At 42.1% G+C, this 24655-nt stretch overlaps 1 protein-coding gene across 11 annotated transcripts in view; it reads left to right on the top strand.

Moving 5' to 3' along the window:
• STIM1 (stromal interaction molecule 1) overlaps positions 1 to 24655 on the top strand; it is a 204557-nt gene that overhangs the window by 18917 nt on the left and 160985 nt on the right.

Here is a 24655-nt window from a genome sequence, read left to right as displayed (position 1 = left end):
GCTAAGTTATTAACCCTGTATTTGGGTCTTATGGTTTCTGCAGCCTTTGCCTACTGCTCTGCCTCATTTCATAGGATAAAGACTTTCTTAAAGAAGGCAAGCCTGTGAAGGCATTTTTATAAGTTGAATTATCTTTCTCTTGACTTGAAACACATTATAAAAGTACTTTTGTGCCTTTTTCTGTGCATGTAGTGTATATGTTTAGTGTTTAACACCAAACGTTTGTTCTTTCAGGAATAAATGGCAAATTAGAACATAACAAAGTATAAACACCTTTAACAGGAAAAAGTAATAAAAATATTAATGATAATCAAAATAAATTCCAAAATAAATAGGCTGAAACACAGCATTCTTTATTCTGTTTAGATACAATGGGAAATTTGAAATAGCATAATCAAACAGAATGATGTAGATAGTGACATGACACCATTTTATTGCTCCAGTATTAAGAACAGATATGAGATGTCCTTAGGCCAAGGGGAGAAGAATGCGTTCTGGGACTAGAGAGAACTGTTCCAGGATTAGGGTTAGTTCCACTACTTATTTGTGTCTAAGGACACAAGTAACTAGTCAATACTTTCTGCGTGTCTGTTTCCATGTTAAATGAAAGCAATACCTACCTTGTTTAATTTTATGAGGATTAAATAAGACCATGTAGGTAAAGTGTTTTGTAAACCCTCAAGTACTGTTGTAGTCATACTCAGTGGGTGCCTGGGTGCGTGCTTAGTCATTTCAGTCGTGTCTGATTCTTTGCAACCCTATGGACTGTAGCCCACCAGGCTCCTCTGTCCATGGGATTCTCTGGGCGAGAATACTGAAGTGGGTTGCCATTCCCTCCTCCGGGGGAATCTTCCTGACCCAGGCATGGAACTTGCTTCTCTTATGTCTCCTGCACTGGGGGCAGATTCTTTACCATTAGCGCCACCTGGGAAGACGTGTACTCAGTGGGTGACTGGAGCCAATTTGCTAGCACTGCCAGAAAGCTTTTGGTTTAAGATACGGCTTCCCGGGTGGCTCAGACGATAAGGAATCTGCCTGCAATGCGAGAGAACTGGGTTCGATCCCTGAGTTGGGAAGATACCCCGGAGGAGGGCATGGCAACCCACTCCAGTATTCTTGCGTGGAGAATCCCCATGGACAGAGGAACCTGGTGGGCTACAGTCCCTGGGGTCCCAAAGAGTCAGACATGACTGAGTGACTAAGCACAGCACATGGCTTAAACCTGTGACATAGGTGGGAAGAAGGGTGCTGAGTTGATGAATAAGTCATTGAATTCTGTTTGGGCAGCACCTAAGAGGAATTCCTGTGAGGTGAGGGAAACGGCCACGTTCATCCCTTCATCCTGTATCTGTTGAGTCCTGCCTGGTGGAGGAGAAAGAAATACAGACGTGTCCCTATTAAATGTCTGGTATGCTAAATACAGAGGATTCTTGGCCTAGGAATGAAAGCACCATAAAAACAGGAGTTTTTGTCTGTTTTATACCCTGCTGTGTTTTTACTCAAGAGTAGTGCTTGGCACATAGTAGGCTCTCAATAAATATTTGTGGAAAGAAAGGCTGAGTTTTGGAATCAGACAGACTGGGTTCATATGTGGGCTGTGCCCTTCACCAGCCCCTTCCCTGAGCAAATTGCTTAATCTCTCTGATGCTGAGTTTCCTCATTTATAATATGGGACTAGGATTAGCTCTCATAGAGGATTTTTGGGGGGATTTTCTTTTTTTTTAATTTTAATTTTATTTTATTTTATAACTTTACAATAAAAAGTTTTAAAACTTTTGTACAAGTCCTTTTAAGTGCTCAGTGGAAGGCAGTTCCTTTTGATTTCCCTTCCTGGTTTGCAAAGTATAATGGAAGCAGCAAGGATACAGCAGATCTGCTCGGAGAGCCTGGCTAATGACTTCACAGGTTTGACCTGACCGTGTCTTTCTAATGTGTGAGATTAGAGTTTTTGGTATTATTTCCCCACAAATGGAAGTCATTGGGATTGAGCAGCAGTGTTGAAATGAATATGCTTTGCTTCTGTGTTTCCCATGTCTTGGTGGGAGGGCTGGCTCTTGTCTTTCAAGGCAAGGTAATGTTTGCACTTCTGGTTTGTGCAGAGGCTGTTTCCAGAAAGAGTAGTTTACCCTGGAGAGTCTGGACTCACCTGATTTGGATTAGGCTCACCCCCCCCCCGCCCCCCCGCTGCACACACACACACACACACACACACACACACGCACACACACACACACACACCCCCGCCCCCGCCCCCCCCCCCCCCCTTCAGTTATTGTTAGTTATAGCCTTTGAAAGGTGCCCTCGGCTTGACTTCTGTTCCGGATCAGTTATAAATTCTCACAGAACTTGGAGCAGAGTGTGTTTGCATGAGTTAATCAGGTATTTACGAGTTGACCTTTGCTAGTAAAAACCTAATTTTCCCTTATGCCTGAGTGACTCCAGTAGGCTGATGGCCTCGTTCTGAGACATTCCTGAAACTGCTGGACGCTGCCGCAGGTTTCCCTGCCCTTATCATACCAGTGGGGTCTATTTGCCCTTCAGCAAGAGTGGTCAGCACCTCTCCCTTTTAGCCTGTGACACTGGACATATCACTGTCCTTTTCTTTTATAAACATTTAGACTTCAGAGCTTTCTCTTCTGGTTTAATTTCTTGGAGGATGAGTAAGCAGGGAGGAATTGTCTGGCCATCAGACAACTGACTTGAAGCCACTTGGCAAGAAGTGGGTGAAGAACATGTTTCCGGACAGGGGTATTCAGGCATTGGGTAAGTTAGGGCTAGTTTGGGGGTTAAGTGGACCTGCCTTCTAGCATAGAGTTTGTAGGTGCTTTGGCTGTGTCCTCAGTGCCCTCCTTGGGGACCTGAGCATTGCCACAAGGGAGATCTCACATGTGGACTTAAGGAAAGAAGATGGAGGGAAGAAAAGGAACTTTGCTGAGATGTTGCTTTATGCTAGGTGCTTTAGAACAGTTATTTCCTTTAATTTTTATAACAACCTGGTGAAGTTTACAGGTGAAGTCCCTAGAATTTCAGCAGTTTTCCCAAGGTCACAGAGCTGGTGAATGATAATGGTAATAGTTACCATTTGTTGTATGTTAAGATGCCACATACCAAGTTTCTTTTTTTAAGTACTTTATATTTAGCACTCACCACCATCCTATAAAAGGTTATTATTACTTCTGCATTACAAATGAGGAAACTGGGAATTAGAGAACTTTGGTTACTTGATGAGGATCACTCATCTAGCAATAGCGGTACAGGGACTTGAATCCAAAATTCTGTGATTATGGAGAATTCCTGGTGGTCCATTGGTTAGGAGTCTGTGCTCTAGTTGTCAAGGGCCCTGGTTCAGTCCTTGATCAGGGAACTAAGATCCCATAAGCGGTGTGACTGAAAAACAACCCCGTCCCCACCACCAAGAATTCTGTGATTATAAAGCTTGTTCTTTGATATCCATGTCACTGCAGCTAGAAGAGTAGGATTCAAATACAGAGTCACGAGAGCAAGGTTCATGTCTTATTCCATCTCTGCATCCTTATAATCTATGATGCGCCTATCATATTATTAACTGATCATATTATCAGCACTCAGTAAATGTTTGCCATGAAATCCAGCTCTGCTCTCCCCCATTGCCCCCAGTTGCTGACTACATTCTGCCCCAGCATCTTGGCCTGACTGTCTTCTCTCCAGTCTGGCCTTATCTTCCCTGCCCGTTGTGGCCGCCCTGACCTCTCAGCACACAGCGTCTGAACCACCTCTGTTGCTCTCTCGCTTCTTCACCCCTCTTTCCCTGGCTCTTGATTTTTGCTGCCACCATTTGTTCTCCACAAATGGAGAACAAATGATTCTCCAGCCCCCTTCAATCCTGTCTGTCCTTTTCTCTGACTAATCCCAGAGACTGGTCCTATCCAAACTATAATCTTCTAAGTCTGTGCCATATCATTTGGTGCCTAATTAACTATACTGTTTCACCTTCTAATTGTTTCATGGACATTAATCTTCTCTCCAGCTAGCTTGTGATAATCATATTATAATGACCTGTCAGATTAATTGGTGCTTCACACTTTTCAAAGCACTTTCTTATTTAAGACTTGTTTGTTTTTTTTTTTTTGATTGTCATGTCAATACCAAACCTGTGAAATTTGATGAAAGGAATTTGTTATTTCCAGATTATAGCAGGAAAAATAAATGCAAAGAAGGCAGATGACTTCCCAAGGTCACATAACTAATTAGGGGCAGAACTGAGACTAGGTCTTTGGTCTGCTGATTTCCAGCTTGGTGTGCTGTGCCTTCCACGTTTCTCCCTGGCATTTCTCCTTCTACCTTCAAGGGCCATCCAAGGAAGAATATCTATGTTTAGGTTTTTAGAAGGCTTGGTTGGCGACCTCGGGAATGGTGGAGTGGGCTAGATAGCGATCTCAGGTACTTCTTGCTAGTGTCAATACCCTGGGTTGCTACTGCCTAAGAGAGATCCTGTCCCAGAGCTACTAGGATTAATGTTAAACTGGAAAGCATTTATTTATTTTGAGTGGCCAGAGCATTTTCTCATGGACAACCAGGAAATAGTTGGGGTGGGATATGTGATGCTGGCCAGTTTTGTGTCCTGCAATGGCATGAACTTTGGAAGCATGCAGACCAGAGTTTAAAATCTGGCTTTGCCATTGTTTATTAGCCTTGTGACCCCAGGCAAAACATTAATCTGTATGAGCCTTGAAAGTGAAGTCACTCAGTCATGTCTGACTCTTTGCGACCCCATGGACTGTAGCCTACGAGGCTCCTCCATCCATGGGATTTCCCAGGCATGACTACTGGAGTGGGTTGCCATTTCCTTCTCTAGGGGATCAAGCAGATGCTTTTACCATCTGAGCCACGAGGGAAGCTTTGTATGAGCCTTAGGGCTGTTGTGAGAATGTAATTAAAGGCCACATAGTGGTCCTTAAGAAAAGAAGTATTTGTTGGTGGCTTTTATTGTCAATATAACTATAAATATAAAGCCTGAGGAGCCTGGGGAAGATGTACCCGTGACCCTTGCAGGTTACTCCTCATGGCTTGAGTTCCAGGCTTCAGAGATGATATGCCTGTTATGCTGTAGCCTTTTGGCTGACAGGGCTGAGCTTGAATGCTGAGCCCAAAGTCTCCAGTGCCTCCTGAGGGCAATAAAAACAGCTTGTGGTTAGCTAGGGGATGGCTTAAGGGTCAGACTTTGGGAGTTAAATCTTTATTGCTTTTCTGAAAGACTTGGGCGTTAGAATGGTTGCTTTGGAAAAGTTGAGAACCTACTTGTTATTGAGAGATTTTTGTTATTTCTGAAACCAGATTTTGTTCCAAAATTGTTTGTTAAATACTTCTCTATTCTTCTTGAACTCCTGTCCCTACCCCAAAGGAAAGAAACCAAATTCATATTGTTGAGTGATGCCTGTGTCTTTGGTCTCCCTGGCCACCTGGCTTCTAGCTCCTTTCTCAGAGATAGCACAGCTCCAAACTGCTGCTTCAAGAGAGGCCATTCAGCCCCTTGCCCCCTGCTCCACCCATGCCTGATTTGTACTGTAGGAGAAACAGAACAGGTACCCACGGACCTTATTCATAAGCAAGTTTGCTTTCTCTTGGCTACGCTAATAGCTCAGTTGGTAAAGAATCCGCCTGCAATGCAGGAGACCCTGGTTTGATTCCTGGATCAGGAAGATCTGCTTTCTCCTTGGGGACTTCTGACGGCTTGACACAGGGAATGACTAGAAAATGAGAACAAGGGAACATAACTCATTGCTAAAATGGCAGGTTTGGATGACTGTAGGATGGGAGGCAAGCTTCCTGGAAGGGCAGGGAGGAGCAGTGGGGTATAGAAACAGTGGCTTCTGAGTTTTTCCTTTTAGAACATGATGCCATGAGCCATTTATTTTTTTCTTAAAATTGATGTGAAATTCACATAACATAAAATTAACCATTTGCATACACAATTCAGTGGTATTTAGTGCATTCACAGTGTTTTATAACCGCCGTGTCTATCTGGTTCCAAACCATGTTCATAACCCTGCAGGAAACTCACACCCATGAAGTAGTTGCTCCCATTCCTCCCTCTCCCCTCCCCTTGCAGCCACCAATCTGTGTTCTGTCTCCATGGATTTACCCCTCTTCTGGATATTTTGTATAAATGAAGTCATATTTCTGACTTTTTGTGTTTGGCTTCTTTTACTGTAGTGTAATATTTTGGAAGTTCATCCATGTTGTAGCATGCAGAATGAAGCAGTGCTTCATCCCTTTCTATGGGTAGCTAATATTCCATTGTATGTATATACCACAATTTATTTATTCATCTGTTACTAGGCATTTGGGCTATTTCCACCTTTTGACTGTTGTAAGTAGTGCTGCTAAGAACATGTGTGTACATGTACCTGTTTGAGTACCTATTTTCAATTCTTTTGGGTATATACTAGGAGTAGAATTGGTGGGTCATGTGGTAATTCTATGTTTAAGTTTTTGAGGAACTGCCAAACTATTTTCCACTGTGGCTGAACCACTTTATACCCCCACCAGCAATATACAGGGGTCCAATTTCTCTTCATTCTCACCAACGTTTGTTGTTTTCTGTTTTTTTTTTTGATTTTTTATTATCGTCCTAGTGGGTATGAAATGGTATCTCATTATGGTTTTGATTTGTGTTTCCCCAATAACTAATGATTTTGAACATCTTTTCCTATACTTGTATATTTGGTATATCACTTAGGGAGAAATTTTTGTCCATTTTAAAGATGGGTTTTGTCTTTTTGTTATTGAATTATGTAATGGTTAACTTTATGTGTGAACTTGATTAGGCTAAGGGATGCCTAGATAACTGATAAAACATTATTTCTGGGTGTATCTGTGAGGGTATCTTTGGAATCTATGAGCATTTGAATCAGTAGACTGATTAAAGAAGATCACCCTTGGGACGTCCCTGATCATTCAGTGGCTAAGACTCTATGCTCCCAAATGTAGGGGGCATGGGTTTGATCCCTGGTCAGAGAACTAGATCCCACATGCCAAAACTAAGACCCGGCACAGACAAATAAATATATGTTAAAAAAAAAAAGAAAAAGATCACCCTTAGCAGTGCTGATGGGCATAATCTAGTCCATGGAGGGTCTGAATAGAACAAAGAGAGGAGGGAGCTGAGTTATTCTTGCTATTTGAGCTGATATGTCCGTTTTCTCCTGTACACATATGATGGAGCTCCTGGCTTTTGGACTCAGACTGGGGCTTATGCCGTCACTGCTCGCACTCCCTCAACCCCCTCCCATTCTCAGGCCTTTTGACTTGGTCTGAATTATACCACCAGCTTCCTCATTCTCAAGATTACCGATGGCGGAGCGTGGGAATTTTTGACTTCCATGATTGTGTGAGCCAATTCCCATAATAAATCTCTTATATATGCATCTACATATATGCTTATCCTATTGGTTCTGTTTCTCTGGAGAACTCTAACATAAAATTTGCAGTGTTCTTTATATATTTTGGATACTAGATCTTTTATAAAAACTTTATTTTGGAGCCAACCTTCCTTGACCTAAAAATCACTCACTAATAATAGACACAGAAAACAAACATACAGTTACCAAAGGGGAAAGATGGGGAGAAAGGTAAATTGGGAATTTGGGGTTAACAGATACATACTACTATACATAAAATAGATAAATAACAAGGACTTACTGTATAGCATAGGGAACTATGTTTGACATCTTTTAATAACCTATTATGGAGAAGAATATGAAAAAGATATATATATATATATATCAATTTGCTATATACCTGAAACATTGTAAATCACCACAACTTAAGAAAAAAAATTACTCACTGATCTTTCAACATTCGTTGATCTTTCATGTCTTTTCAGCCTATGCTTATGTTTTTCCTTTTGTCTGGAATATTCCTCCCTCCTTCTCTGGTGACTGAAATGATAATTGTTCTTCTAGCTTCAGGTCAAATGTCACCTCCCCTGTGAAGCTCTCCCAGGCCCTTTTTTCTTCTTCCAGTAGTTAGATGCCTTCTTCTGTGAAAATTGCTAATAATGTGCACTTTTTCATTGTCTGCTTCAAACCACTAGATTGTATTTTGAGAGTCAGGGATTGTATTCTGATTCCTTTCTGTCCTTATCACCTAGCATATGCCTGGCATATAGTGAAGGTTAATAAATACTGAATGAAATGAGCATTGACTGGAATTTGAGTGTATACTAGGCTTACTTAGCAGAAATGGTGTAGAGGGGATCAATTGGGGCTGCATGAGAATTATTCATTCATATAATACATATTAAGGCATTACTGTGTGCCAGGAACTCTGCTAGGCACTTATAGTCAAATAGGAAGATAGGCAATAAATGAGTAGACATGTAATATAATTTCAGGTAGTAATAACTTCTAGAAAACAAAATAAAGCAGTGCAAAGGCTTACAGTGATGAGGGTACTATTTTAGGTAGAATGGTCATAGAAAGCCTCTAATAACATGGCTCTTGAAGTCAATTCACTGGGGCCTGGACCAAAAATCAGAGGATCTGGGTTCTTCTTTTGTCTCTGTACCTTTGTGACCTAGCACAATTACTTACATTTCAAGGTTGGAGTTTCCTCGTGTATAAAATGTGGGCAGGAATCCCTGTCTTGGGACTAGGGGGAGTATTGTAAAGATTCAGTGATCTAATGGACGTTGAAAGTTATGGACACTTTAAGTGGTGATAGCCTGATGCTTGGCTCTTCCTTTCTTGAGTCAGGAGAATGAGTGAGTGATGTGGGAGCCAGCCAGGTGTTTTCAGCACCTTGAAGACCAGGGGACTGGCTTACAGTAGAAACTGCTTTGTCACCTTATTCAGAACACTGGGTGATGAAGCCCTCATTCAGGGGCTGAGTTGTTGTTGTTCAGTTGCTCAGTCGTGCCTGACTCTTTGCAGCCCCATGAACTGCAGCACGCCAGGCTTCCCTGTCCTTCAGCATCTTCCAGAGCTTGCTCAAACTCATGTCCACTGAGTTGGTGATGCCATCCAACCATCTTGTTCTCTGTCATCTCCTTCTCCTCCTGCCTTCAATCTTGCACAGTATCGGGGTCTTTCCCAATGAGTCAGTTCTTCGAATCAGCTGGCCAAAGTATTGGAGCTTCAGCCTCAGCATCAGTTTTTCCAATGAATATTCAGGACTTGTTTCCTTTAAGTTGGACTGGTTTGATCTCCTCAAAGTCCAAGGGACTTCTCCAACACCACAATTCTCACCACACTGAGAGTGAAACCCATACTCCAAGTGGGGCTCTATGTAAGTTGGCAAAATGCTGGAGAGGGTGTGGAGAGAATGGAACTCTTCTACATTGTTGGTGAGAATGTACCTTGGTACAGCCTCTGTGGAGAACAGTATGAGGGTTCCTTAAAAAACTAAAAATAGAGCTATCATATGACCTTGCAGTCCCACTCCTGGACAAAAACATGGTCTGAAAGGATACATGCCCCCCCACTATGTTCACTGCAGCACTGTTTACAATGGCCAAGACATGGAAACAACCTAAATGTCCATCAGCAGATGAATGGATAAAGAAGATGTGGTGCATACATACAATGGAGTATCACTCAGCCATTAAAAAGAATGAAATAATGCCATTTGCAACAACATGGATGGACATAGAGATTGTCATACTGAGTGAAGTAAGTCAGACAGAGAGGGAAAAATATTGTATGACATCCCATACCTGTGGAATCAAGAAGAAATGATATAAGTGAACTTATTTACAAAACACAAACAGACTCACAGACTTAGAGAATGAAATTATGGTTGCAGTGGGGTATAGGGGGAAGAGATAGGAAGTTTGGGATCAACAGTACACATTGCTATATTTAAAATGGATAGTATACAAGGACCTACTGTATAGCACATGGAACTCTGCTCAGTGTTATGTGCCAACCTGGATGGGAGGGGAGTTGGGGAAAAGTGGATATGTGTGTATGTATGGCTGAGTTCCTTTGCTGTATACCTGAACTATCACAACATTGTTAATGGGCTATACGCCTATACAAAATAAAAACTCGTTAAAAAAATAAAAAAGAGAATAGCCTAGAAAATTTGAAGACTGGTTAGCTCAGCCCCCAGGAAGAAAAATGTCATTACTCTCCAGTGCCGTGCTTGTGTTCTGTCTTTTTCTTTTACTCTCGCTCTTGCTCTGTGTCATTTTGACCTTATTTCCTGCTATGTCTGAATCCAACAGAAGGGAGTTATAGTGATCAGTGGGTTTCCCAGGTGGCACTAGTGGTAAAGAAGACACCTGTCAATGCAGGAGATGTAAGAGAGACAGGTTTGATCCCTGGGTCGGGAAGATCCCCTGGAGGAAAGCACGGCAACCCACTCCAGTATTCTTACCTGGAGAATTCCATGGACAGAGGAGACTGGCGGGCTATAGTCCATAGGGTTGCAAAAAGTCAGACGCAACGGCAAAGACTTAGCATGCATGCACACACAGTGATCAGCAGTCCTCCAGAAACATTTAGATTGAACTGCTTGCTTTGAGTTCAGCTTTTTGCTGTACTGTGGGCCACAGAAGAGACTGAAACATGGTCTCTATTATTGTTTTGGGGGAGTGGACAAATCAGAAAATTTCTTAACTAGTTGGAGAGCAACTGAATATAAAACATAAAAGGAGAGAATAGTGTGGACTGGAGTAATTTAAGAAGACCTTCTGAAGGAGATGGTGCTTGAATAGGCCTTCAGTATAGAATGAATAGATTTAGATTAATGGTTCTTTTTCATGCTTCTTTAATGAAGTGTTCTCCCACCCCCATATCCTGATGTGACTTTTCTTTTGATGTCCCTTAGCTGTTTTTTGGAATTCGTTTGTGCCATTAACACATCTTATTATAAGCATTGGGGTGTATTGCAGCCATTAAAAAGACAGACTTTGGAGTCAGACTTTGTGGATTTAAATCATGGCTCTATTTACTAGCTGTGTGACTTTAGGCAAGTTATTTAACTCTTAAAAGCCTTGATTTTCCCATCTGTAAAGTGGGAATGATACATGAGGTCGTTTTGATGATTAAAAGAGATAATCTCTGCATAGGTCTTGGTGCAGTGTCTGATCCCTTGTAAACATCTATTAAATGTTAGCTGTAATTGTTCTAATTATTTTATTCTAGATCAGCACTGTTCAGTAGAACTTTCTGTAATGATTGGAATGTTCTATATCTTTATTGTCCAATATAGTAAGCACCAGCTAAGATGGTAGCCACTGGGCTTCTGCAGGTATGCTGACCATGGAAAGTCCTGACAGTGAGGAAGGCAGAGGAGTGAGTTAAAGTGTTTTAAAAGGTAATTTCGCCCATCTCTAGTTGAGCACAGAATTACCATATGAACTGGCAATTCCACTTATAGGTATATACTCTTGAGAACTGAAAACGTGTATATAAAAACTTTTACACAAATGTTCATAGTAGCATTATTCATAACAGCTAAAAAGTGGAGACAACCCAGGTGTTCATCAACTGATGAATAAACAAAATGTGATATATCCATATAATTGAATATTATTCAACTATAAAGTAGAATGACTTACTGATACATGCTACAATGTGGATGAATCCTGAAAACATTATGCTTGGTGAAAAGGTCACATATTATATGATCCATCTAAATGAAATGCCCAAGATAGGTATATATATCTATATCTGTATGCATTTAGAGAGAGAGAAAGAAACCAGATTAGAGTGGTTGCCATGGGCTAAAGGGTAGGCAAAATGGGGAGTGACTGCTAGTGGATATGGGGTTTCTTTTGAGGGTGATAAAGATGTTCTGAAATTAGATTGTGATAATGGCTGCATGACTTTTGTGAGTATGCCGAAAACCACTGAATTATGTACTTTAAGTGGATGAATTGTATCTAAATAAAAACAAAGATAATTTGGGTGTACTAAAAACTGTTGGTTTTAACACAGTTGTAAAAAGTTATAATTTATTTTCTTTTCTGATTGAAAGTTTCCCCCCAGGACCTCAGCCCACCAAGGTGAGGACTTAGGGGTCTGTTCCCAGTTTGAGATGTGAGCCTGAACAGGATCTTAGGCATGGGCTCACCAGTGGGTGGGTGGAGGGTACAGCATAGTCCTGCTTTGGTTCAAGGGGACTTTGCCTGCCTTTGGCTGGGATGGGCATGGATGAGTCACCCCCTATAGCGTGAGGGATGTGGGATGTGAAGAATGAGCTGTCATCTCCTTTCTGATGACATCCTGAGTGTCACACAGTGGTAGGCCAAATATAGGTGCCGAACCGTTTGGCCTGAATTCTTTATGGAGAATTCCCTGGGAACCAGCTGAGGACATGGAGAAAGAGAGAATCTCAGCCTGTGGGAAAGGTGAAACCAGGTGAGAAATGCCAGTGATAGATACACTTTTCACCTGTTCACAGATGAGCCGCTGAAAGCTCAAGGGAAGTTGATTTTCTTTTTCTTCACATGGTAAACAGCTATTGGTGGATTACCCTGTGGCTGGTCCATGGGTCTTGTGCTCAAGGAGTTCCCAGACACACCCAGGAGATGAAACAAACAGCTCGGATGTCAAGAAGCATCCAGGGGTTCAGACAGGATTGTGCACAGCCAAAAGAGGGAGAGATGGCTGTGAGGTTGGTGATAAGAGAGGAAGTCTGAATCTAGGGCCCCAGGAGGGTAGCATGTTCTGGGTGGGGACTGCAGGGAGAGTAAAGCAGATACATTCTTGTCCTTACACTTCCTGTCCTGTTTGTTACACTTCCTGCTCATTTTCACGTTACAACAAATAGGCCTTTGTGCTCCTAATCTGTGCTGGGCAAAACTGGAGACACTGGCGTTATGAGAGCTGAGCCCTGTCTCTCAAACTGCTTAATGTGTTGGAGGAGACAGACCTGGAGACAGTTAACTCTAACGGCATGGATCAGGGTGTGTAATAGACAGGGGTGGACTTGGTGTGTAAGGCTGCAGGCTGATTGACTCTGACTTGGGGTTAGGTAAAGAAAGAAAGTGAAAGAAAGTGAAGTCGCTCAGTCGTGTCCGACTCTTTGCGACCCCATAGACTGTAGCCTACCAGGCTTCTCTGTCCATGGGATTTTCCAGGCAATAGTACTGGAGTGGATTGCCATTTCCGTAAGGCTACCCTTAAATATGCCCTGAGACAGGCCTTGGTGGAGAAGCCTCTTACGATCATTGCCAAAAGATGAAGCAGAGATATAGAATGCTTCTCTTTTTTGGGGTGTAGGTTGCTTTGGAGGTCTTTCATTTGCTCTCAGATTTGACAAAAGAATAGAGGATCTGTGTTCGGGAATAGCTCTCTCTCTCCCTGCCACCCCTTCAGGCAGTGCTGAGCTGACTGCAGAAGGCCCTTGTCTGTCCTGCACTTGTTTCATTGCTGTTTTGGAAAGATGAAGCTTGAGATGTGCCAGAGCTATGCCAGTTGCTATGGGGCCGGAAACAGGTGAGGCTTCTAGCCCTGTTGAGTTAAGGAGTAAGGGGTTTGTCGTCTTCAGCCAACTTAAGGCCTGCCTTTGCAATGAAACTGGATAAGTAGTCCACACAGCTTGTTTTTCATTTGGGGCTATTTTCAGCCCTGGAGCCCAGCAAGGTGGAATGATTGAGATGCTTTTGTGGGGTTCAGGCTTTTGCTAGATCCTATTTGCCAGGGTATGGGCCCAGCCATTTCCCAGGAGATCAGCTTTTCTAAACAAGCAGTGCTAAAAGGAAGGAGGCTTTCCTTCCTTCTCAATGGGGAGCATAGGAAATGTGACGGTGGGTGTTCAGTTTAATATTCCAACCCAGGTTCTACATGGAGATGTAGTGTAGTTTGGAACGTTGCCATATGGTGTCTCAAGCTGTTTTGAGGAACTCTTCTGGACCCTTCTTGTATTTTTCTGGTCACTTCGATGGCCTGGCTCTGCTATGGGAGGGGCTCTGTACACGTGTAGGCCTGCTGCTGGCCAGGGACTTGATCTCTTCTGTGTCTGCATGTCTCTAAGGCTAGCTGAGCAGATGGCTTGGCCTTGCTGTATTGGCAAGCGACCCATCAGTGGTCTGTGTCCAGTAATCTTCTCGGGAGTTCCCTGTTTAGTGAGTGCTTACTGGGTCCAGGCAGCTATCGTGGGTACCATGCTAGATGCTGATGTTCCATCAAAGAAGCCTCAGATAAGATCACCGTCTTACTCTTGAGGCTTAACACAGTACTCAACACTTAAATAAATACTTGTGGTTTAATAGATGTTGGGTTTCCTTCTTTTTTTTTTTTTTAAATAGGAACTCAGAAGGGGTATGAGAAGGGAGCTAACAGTTGAGTGCCTACTGTATTCAGGTACTGTGTTAAAGTGCATTCAGACGTTTACTTTTTTCCTTAACTTTTTATTTTGTAATGGAGTTTAGCTGATTAACAATGTTGTAATAGTGTCAGGTGAACAGAGAAGGGACTCAGCCATATGTATACATTTCGATTTCCCCCCCAAACTCCCCTCCCATCCAGGCTGCCATATAACACTGAGCAGAGTTCCATGTGCTATACATTAGGTCCTTGTTGGTTATCCATTTTAAATATTGCAGGTGGGTACATGTCCCTCCCAACTCCCTAACTACCCTTTCCCTCATCCTTCCCTCTCCCTACTCCCCAGCAACAATGTTTGTTCTCTAAGCACAATTTATTTATTTATTTTTTAACTGAAGTATAATTGCTTTACAGAATTTTGTTGTTTTCTGTCAAATGTCAAGACATTTACTTTTTTAAAAACAATCTTCCGAGATGATTATTGTTGTCAGTATCTTACAGATGAACAAGTGAGAGGTTAAATTACTAGGCTAAGCTAACTTTCTTTAGCCTCATCTAGCCTCTTTCTTGAGGATCTGGCCTCTTATCCTGGCAGATGCCTAATAGCATACGGGTGACTTGTTTTTAGTATTGTGTCTGTGAGTAGGGCTAGTCTGAGCCTTTTCTAGGTGAACATCCGTATCCTGGGCTGGATGTTGCTGATATAGATAAAGATAATAGAAAGTGTATAATCTTGAGGAATGACCATCTAATGGGAGAGATAGGTAGATAGATATTATAGGGTGGTAGGTGTTAAAGGAGTCATAAAAGTACAGAGGGACCCTTTTACTTTGTGAGGGATGCTGTGAGCAGGGACTTTTACTCTGAGGCCTTCTGTACCTGTTTTTTGTTTGTTTTTACCTATAGCTCCTCATAGAAATCTCCCTTACCACCTGTTCAGTTCAGTTCAGTTCGGTCGCTCAGTTGTGTCCAACTCCTTGTGACCCCATGGACTGCAGCACGCCAGGCCTCCCTGTCCATCACCACCTCCCGGAGTTTACACAAACTCATGTCCATTGAGTTGGTAATGCCATCCAACTGTCTCATCCTCTGTTGTCCCCTTCTCCTCCTGCCCCTAATCCCTCCCAGCCTTAGGGTCTTTTCAAATGAGTCAGTTCTTTGCATCAGGTAGCCAAAGTATTGGAGTTTCAGCTTCAACATCAATCCTTCCAGTGAACACTCAGGACTGATCTCCTTTGGGATGGACTGGTTGGATCTCTTTGCAGTCTAAGGGATTCTCAAAAGTCTTCTCCAACACCACAGTTCAAAAGCATCAATTCTTCGGTGCTCAGCTTTCTTTATAGTCCGACTCTCACATCCATACATGACTACTGGAAAAACCATATCTTTGACTAGATGGACCTTTGTTGGCAAAATAATATCTCTGCTTTTTAATATGCTATCTAGGTTGGTCATAACTTTCCTTCCAAGGAGTAAGCGTCTTTTAATTTCATGGCTGCAATCACCATCTGCAGTGATTTTGGAGCCGAAAAAATAAAGTCTGCCACTGTTTCCACTGTTTCTCCATCTATTTGCCAAGAAGTGATGGGACTGGATGCCATGATCTTTGTTTTCTGAATGTTGAGCTTTAAGCCAATTTTTTCACTCTCCTCTTCCACTTTAATTAACAGGCTTAACTTTAGTTTTTCACTTTCTGCCATAAGGGTGGTGTCATCTGCATATCTGAGGTTATTGATATTTCTCCTGGCAATCTTGATTCCAGCTTGTGCTTCATCCAGCCCAGCATTTCTCATTATGTGCTCTGCCTATAAGTTAAATAAGCAGGGTGACAATATACAGCCTTGACGTACTCCTTTTCCTATTTGGAACCAGTCTGTTGTTCCATGTCCTGCATACATGTTGCTTCCTCACATACATACAGATTTCTCAAGACCGCATGTTTTACCAATTTCGCGAGTTTTACCTTGTCGTCAAGACTTCATCCTTGAAACTAGGTGCAGGACTTCATCCTTGAGACTAGGTGCAGGTGCTTTTTTTTTTTTTTTTTTTTTAACCTTGTTGCTTCTCAATATCTGACCTGGGCTGTGTCAGTTAATTGTCTCCAGACCTCAGTTGCATATCTGTAAAGTGAGACTAATGATAGCTGGGTATATTACAGTCTGAAAGCAGGGGCCAGTCCAGGTGGTGATGTTTGGAGGTCTGCCTACTTCCCAATTCTGTGATCTTATCCTTCTAGTCCTAATATAGGACTGGGCATCCAGCAGGCTTTAAATTCAGTTTGTCACAGAGACTGCTGAGAGTGTTTTGCTGCTGCTGCTGCTGCTGCTAAGTCACTTCAGTCCTGTCTGACTCTGTGCGACCCCATAGACGGCAGCCCACCAGGCTTCCCCGTCCCTGGGATTCTCCAGGCAAGAACACTGGAGTGGGTTGCCATTTCCTCCTCCAATGCATGAAAGTGAAAAGTGAAAGTGAAGTCTCAATTGTGTCTGACTCTAGCGACCCCATGGACTGCAGCCTACCAGGCTCCTCCGTCCATGGGATTTTCTAGGCAAAAGTACTGGAGTGGGGTGCCATTGCCTTCTCCGAGAGTGTTTTATAGCACCTCAAAAGCCTAAGACTTTTCTCCATCACCCCTGTTAGACCCAGCAGTACTGACAGAAGCTCTTGGTTTCTCTTTAGACTGAGTCAGACTTTCTAGCCTGACAGTTAAGATTTGACTTAGATTTTAAGCTCAAGGGGATATTGTATTTAAATATGTTTTCTCATGTAGTTTCCTTCATTATCATCTTGATCAACATAGGTGATGGTTTCTTTATTATGCTTTCGAAAGTCATGGCTTAGGCACTGGGGATTGGGACCCCACCCTTAGGACTTTCATCTCTCCAGGCTTTGGGTTGGAAGTCTAAAGCTCCATGAAATACTCTGTGCACAATACCCACTTGAGCTCTAAACTTGTATTAATATAATAAAATACTCGACTTTGTTAAGATGTGGGGAGGGGGTCTCAAGGGACCTAGGGGGAGGTTACAGGAACTCTGAGTGATAGTTAAGTCCACCACTAATCAAACAAAAGTTAATGATAATATTGATAATAAAAACAGTACTGTTAATATTATGATAAAAAACAAATGTATGTGTTAGATATAATTCTGCATTTACCTTATTCTCACAATAGTCAGTGAGGTAGATATTGTTATTCTCATTTTATAAATGATGAATCTAAGATCATATATCTAGTAATTGGTGTAATTGGGTTGTTGTTTAGTTGCTAAGTCCTGTCTGACTCTTTTGTGATCCCATGGACTGTAGCCTGCCAGGCTACTCTGTCCATGAGATTTCTCAGGCAAGAATACTGGGATGGGTTGCCATTTCCTTCTCCAGGGGATCTTCTCAACTCAGGGATTGAACCTGGGTCTCTTGCATTGGCAGGAGGATTCTTTACCACTGAGCCACTAGGGAAGCCTGGTGGAAATGGGACTCAACCTAATTAGAAAGTTCATGTTCTAATTCCAAAGTCTATGTTGCTGTTTCCCCAGTGATCTGGAAAAATGCTTATATGCTGTGGGCCAGGCTGCCTCTTTGGGAGGAAAGAGATGTGGTTACAGGCTATCTCTTCCTTAACACCTGGGTTATTTATTTTCAATGCCCACTGAGTGGCAGGCACTGTTTAGATACCAGGGGCACTAATTTTATTAGTTCATAGTTTTATTCAATAAAAAGGTGGTATAGCATAAAGTTAAGAGCATTGAACTAGATCCAGAATCCTGGCTCCACTTCTTAATAGCTTTGTGACCTTGGACAAGTTATTCAACCTCTTTTAAATGGATTAATATGCTTAAAGCTCTTCAAACAGTGCCTAGCACAGAGTAAGTGGTCAATATATGTTAGCTGTTATTATTATTTCTAAATTGAGGGCTAATAAACGTATCAAGCTGTGGGAATACAGTGGTAAACACGATAATCTCAGTCCTGTCCTTAAAGAATTTGTAGTCTAGTGAGGAAGATAGATTTTTAAACAAATGCTTAGAAATATGCTGAGTGCTCTGAAGAAGTGTAAGGTGTGGTGGGTTCCTGTACAGAGGGGCCTAATACCAACTGGGGACTCAGGATTCTGAGTCATGAGTAGGGGAACAGCACAAGCTGTGGGGCCTGACTGCCTGCATTCAAATCCTGGCTCTGCCATTCTTTAACTGTGCTACTTTGGGCAAGTTACTTAATTAGCTTGTGCCTTTTATCTGAATAATGAGGAAAACAATAGTATCTATTTCACAAGGTGTTATGAGGATTGGTAAGTGATATTTGCAAAGTGCTTATGGCAGGGCCTGGCATATAAGTACTCTGTGTATACGTTAAATAGATACATTTATGGGCTTTCCCAGAGAAGGCAATGGCACCCCACTCCAGTACTCTTGCCTGGGAAATCCCATGGATGGAGGAGCCTGGTGGGCTGCAGTCCATGGGGTCGCTAAGAGTTGGACATGACTGAGTGACTTCACTTTCACTTTTCACTTTCATGCATTGGAGAAGGAAATGGCAACCCACTCCAGTGTTCCTGCCTGGAGAATCCCAGGGACGGGGGAGCCTGGTGGGCTGCCGTCTATGGGGTCGCACAGAGTCGGACACGACTGAAGCAACTTAGCAGCAGCAGCAGCAGCATGGGCTTTCCTGCTGGCTCAGACAGTAAAGAATCCACCTGCAATGAGGGAGACTTGGGTTCTATCCCTGGGTTGGGAGGATCCCCTGGAGAAGGGAACATCTACCCATTCCAGTATTCTGGCCTGGATAATTCCAAGGGGTCACAAAGAGTTGAACATGACTGAGACTTTCATACAGGTGGTGCTAGTGGTAAAAATCTGCCTGCCAATATAGGAGATGTAAGATGAGGGTTCCATTCCTGGGTTGGGAAGATCCCCTGGAGGAGGGCATGGCAACCCACTCCAGTATTCTTGCCTGGAGAATCCCAAGGACAGAGAAGCCTGGCAGGCTACAGTTCATGGGGTCACAGAGAGTTGGATATGACTGACACAACTTAGCACATACATGCACACATACATTTATGCTTTTTATAGCATAAATCTTGGCATTTCTTTCTAAAAACCCCTTTATTAACTTGTCCTACCTTGTAGGTCAAAGTCCAAGTTCTTTACTATGGTATATAATAGGATGGTGATATTTTCCTGGAATAGTCCTTGTTTACAGCTCTTTTTCTGGTTCTCTTTTCTTTCAGAAGTGAACCTGTTTAGATCATAAATTATGTGGCCACCCCATATGAGGCTTTCCATGATCTGACCCCTTCGTATTGCTCTAGTCTCATCTTTTGACATTGCTTTGCTAACACCTTATCAAAGTGTTTCTGTGAGTTACTTGTTATTCCTGAAAGGCGTTCTTTTTTTTTTTTCCCCCTTTTCTTCAGTTCTGAGCCTTTGCATATGCTATTCCCTCCGTCTGGAATGATCTGTTTCTTTCACCTCCAATTTTCTTGCACTCCACTGCCCTCCTGGTATACCTACTCATTCTTCAAGGTATACTTCAATTATCTTCCCTGTGAAGACTTGGCCTTGCATTCCTATCTTGGTTGTTGTTTTCTCTTCTGTACCAATACTGTAATTAGTATAGCTCTCCATTATGATTCTAATCACCATTGGGCTGCAGATGTTTACTTTTATTTACTTCTACCAGATTTTGAGTTGCTAGAGGGCAGGGACCAATTTCTTTATTTATTTAATTTGAAAGAACATTTCAATATTCTTTGTTTCATTTAAAAAATGAAGTTATTGCATACATACAATAAAATGAATGAAATGCTTGATGAATTTGTACATATGTGTATACCCATGTAACTACTGGCCAGATCAAGATACAGATACACTTCTGCAGCTTCAGAGTTTAACATAGAGGCTGGCAAACATTGTCTGTAAAGTAGCAGATAATAAATATTTCAGGCTTGATGGGCCATACGGTTTTTGTTGAAGTGGCAGGTTGTTGGAGGAAAGCAGTCACAGACAACATGCAAATAATCATGCATGGCTGTGTTCCAGTAAAATTTTATCTTCAAAAACAGGTGTTCGGCCAGGTTTGGCCTGAGGGCCACAGTTTGCTTATTTCTTATCTAGCACAAGTACCCATGGATAAAATAGAAACTCAGTAAATGTCTGTTGAATTATAGATAAAGACCTTGATCTCCAAAACCCTTTTCTTGATTTTCTAGTAGCGGACCAGTTTGTATCTCCAGAGTAGGGCTGTGCTTTGAGAGGTATTTCTTGAGGCCGGTAGCCTTTTCACAAGTTGTTCATATTCATCAGGGATTAAAAATGTCATCCCTTCCAGCACAATTTTGGTGGCCTGTGGTCTATGGAAATTGGAGATCCATGAAACAGTAAAGAGTTTATTTGTGTGAATCCCTCATAGTTCCTTGAAGCTGTGAACTATGTCTTATTTGTTTTGCCTTTAGGGCCCAGCTAGCATAAGGTCTTAGACAGGGATGCTTATTAAATATTTGTTTTTAAACTAATGAATGAATTTAAGTTGCTTTCAGTATGTCAGTAGCCTAATGGAAATGGTATGCTTGCATACAATTTAAGCGTCTGCTTTTTGTTTCAGTGGTGCCAGTGCTGCGTGGCAACAGTAGTTTCCTTGTGCGTATTGGTACTTTGAGTGGCAGTTGATGGCATCATAGGACATAAACCTGCCCAGTGAGTGAATGACCTTGGACACAAGTACAGAGCCAAAATAAGCAGCTGGCAGCAGGGCTCCGTGCTGGAAGGCCTGCGTGTTTACTTTCACTTTCTTGCTCGTTTAGCATCAAGGCCAGGATGGAGAGATGTGTGGTTTCACAATATTGTTATGAAGTTCTGATAATTGTAGATGGTTGGTTAAAGTCTGAACCAGCATTTTGAAGAGAAAATAGTGATAATAAATACAGCTGAGAATGTTGAATTATTTCTCAATAAATGTGCTTTGTTTATATAGACAGAGTCATTCAAAACATGAGCTATGAAAGGAAAATGAAGTGTTGATAAAAAGAATGGGTCCTATTACTTCTGAGTCAAGAATAGGCATCTAAACCCTGTCACTAACACTAAACTTTTTCCCTTAATGGTTGGCCTCCATCACAGTATGTTTAACCCATTGTTTTCATTTGGGACTTGTAGTTTAAAGACCTAGATCCAAAGTTCAAGGTAAATTTTCAGTAATCTCTAGGACACTTTCCCATTACCTGCCCTCCCCCCAGCCCCCAAACACACACACACACTAAAGCTGGTCAGGCACACAGAGGTTGCCCACCGAGTGGTCCTTACTTCCCACTGCCTCTCATGTCTTAACAGAATTTATGTGTATTTTGTGAGGATTGGAAGGGATTGGCGTGAAGATTAGGGTGGGGTGGGGGTTGAGGAACTTCACTGTCAAGAAAAAAAGGCAAATTCTCTCCCTAGTGGTCCTAGAAAGAATGATCACATGTATGATAAGAGTATAAAGGATTCCAGTCTCTTATTTTCTTTTATCCTCATTGCTATCATTGCTAGTCCTGTTTGCACAAGGGTAAGATGAGGCTCAGAGGGTTCCTTCTCTAAGGTGTCGCACTGCTGTTAAGGCAGCAGAGCCAAGATGTGAAACCAGGCTGTCTTACCCAGGTATCCGTGTTCCTTATAATGCAGGAGTGGTTTTGAAACGGTTTCAAGGGGTCATAGGGTTTCTCAGAGGTGCCTCAGGAATCACCTGAGGGAGAGGTGAGTCATGGAAAGAGCTCTGGACTTTTCTTACATATCACAACTGTAACTCCCCTGCACTCAGCTTATTTTTTAACTTAAAAAAACACATTTTTTATTATGGAAAATTTTGAACGTATCTAAAACTAGAGAGGCAGTATAATGAACCCCAATGTGTCTGTTACTCTCCATATACAATTACATACTCATGGCTTATCTTACCACTCTTGTTTCATTTTATCCTCCCACCCCCTTGGATTATTTTGAAGTAAATTCAAGACATATCATTTCATTCACAAACATTTTAGTGAAAAAATAAGCAAAATATTGGGTTAGCCCAATATCATTGTTATGCTTAAAACTATAATAATAATCATTAATATCATCAACTGGTGTTTAAATTTTTCATGACTCAAAATTTAAAAAAAAAAATTAGTTTATTCATATTAGTATCCAAAGAAGTTCTACACATTGATTGATCTAAATCTTGAGTCTCATCTAATCCATAGCCTTCCCCCTCTTTCTTTTCTTTTCCTTACAACTTTATATTAAAGAAACTGAATCATTTGTCCTGAAGAGTTTCCCAATTTCTGGATTTTGCTGATTATCTCTCTTGTTGTTATTCAGTCAGTAAGTTGTGTCCGAATCTTTGCAACCTCATGAACTGCAGCACTCCAGGCGTTCCTGTCCTTCACTGTCTTCCAGAGCTTGCTCAAACTTGTGTCCATTGAGTCAGTGATGCCATCCAACCATCATCCTCTGTTGCCCCCTTCTCCTCTTGCCCTTAGTCTTTCCCAGCATCAGGGTGTTTTCCAGTGAGTTGACTGTTTGCATCAGGTGGCCAAAGTATTGGAGCTTCAGCTTCAGCATTAGTCCCTCCAGTGAATATTCAGGGTTGATTTCCTTCAGGATTGACTGGTTTGATCTCCTTGCTGTTCAAGGGACTCCTGAGAGTCTTTTCCAGCATCACAATTTGAAAGCATTAATTCTTTGGTGCTCAGCCTTCTTTATGGCATTTAGCATGTCCCTAAGTCCTCTATACTGCCTATAAATTTAGTATTTAAATCTTAAGGCTTGATCAGATTCAGAATCAATAATTTCCTTCCTTCTTTCTTTCCTTTTTTGAAAATATGTTTATTTTCAAATATCTGATTTTCTATTTGTAATGCTAAGATTGAGGAAGAGTTCACTTGATCTATTCATTAAAATATTTCCCATCAGCTTTTTGTCAGTGATTTTAGGAGCCATTGATGTTTACCTTACCAGCAGAGACATTACTTTACCAACAAAGGTCCGTCTAGTCAAGGCTATAGTTTTCCAGTGGTCATGTATGGGTGTGAGAGTTGGACTGTGAAGAAAGCTGAGCGCTGAAGAATTGATGCTTTTGAACTGTGGTATTGGAGAAGACTCTTGAGAGTCCCTTGGACTGCAAGGAGATCCAATCAGTCCATCCTAAAGGAGATCAGTCCTGGGTGTTCATTGGAAGGACTGATATTGAAGCTGAAACTCCAATACTTTGGCCACCTCATGCAGAGTTGACTCATTGGAAGACCGTGATGCTGGGAGGGACTTGGGGCAGGAGGAGAAGGGGACGACAGAGGATGAGATGGTTGGATGGCATCACCGACTCGATGGACATAAGTTTGGGTAAACTTCGGGAGTTGGTGATGGACAGGGAGGCCTGGTGTGCTGCGATTCATGGGGTCACAAAGAGTCGGACATGACTGACCCACTGAACTGAACTGATGTTTACTGCCTAGATCCATTACTTCATTAGAGGCCTAATTAGATGTAGCTATTGAAACTTCTAATTGGGTTTAATTTGAACTGCATTTGAAAAATGCATTGTTTGAAACAATGTTTAAACTTTGTTTGAAAATAGTTTGAAGACTATCTGTTTGTAGTTGTTCTCTAAAAGCACCAGTTAGGACATGAACCAGGAGCTATGAAATGAGGACAGTGACTGTAACTAATTTGTAAGACTTTTTAAACTTCTTCACTTCCTCATGTGTGTTGTTTGTGTCCTATAGTCTTTCCCAACCCAACAGTTAAACCTTTAACAACAAAAAGGGTCCATACATTTTAACTGTTGAAGATTGAGATAAATGGAGTGACAGTTTAAACCCAGACCCTGGCTTGGGGTAGGAAGCCTTAAGGGGCAGAGTGAGAGTTCTACCTTAATGAGCAAAAAGTGAAAGTGAAAGTTGCTCATTCGTGTCCAACTCTTTGCAACCCCATGGACTGTAGACCCCCAGGCTCCTCTGTCTATGGGATTCTCCAGGCAAGAGTACTGGAGTGGGTTGCTATTCCCTTCTCCAGGGGATCTTCCAGACCCAGGGATTGAACGTGGGTCTCCTGCATTGCAGGCAGATTCTTTACCATCTGAGTCACCAGGAGAAAGAAGCAGTTAAGTTTCTGGGGCCTGTGAAGCCTGAGGAACTTGCAAAATGGCCTTGGGTGCATCTAAGATGAATTACTCCTAGCTGAGAATGGGAAGACTGAACCCTTTATCCTTAGCTCTTTATTCCACAGCACGAGGGGACTCCCTCATCTGTCCAGAGGGCCTGGCTGGCCAGGCCTCAGTTGTGTCACATCTGACATATTTCAGAGCCAGAGTCCTGGTAGCTGTGTTTAGGACTGACTCTTAGGAATTCTAAACTGATAACCTCAGGACAGCCTGAGGGCTCCCTA

The sequence above is a fragment of the Bos taurus genome, chromosome 15, assembly GCF_002263795.3.
Source record: "Bos taurus isolate L1 Dominette 01449 registration number 42190680 breed Hereford chromosome 15, ARS-UCD2.0, whole genome shotgun sequence".
NCBI classification, from domain to species: domain Eukaryota; kingdom Metazoa; phylum Chordata; class Mammalia; order Artiodactyla; family Bovidae; genus Bos; species Bos taurus.
The sequence above is the reverse complement of the archived record's forward strand: the minus strand, read 5'-3'. Positions and strand labels throughout refer to the sequence as shown.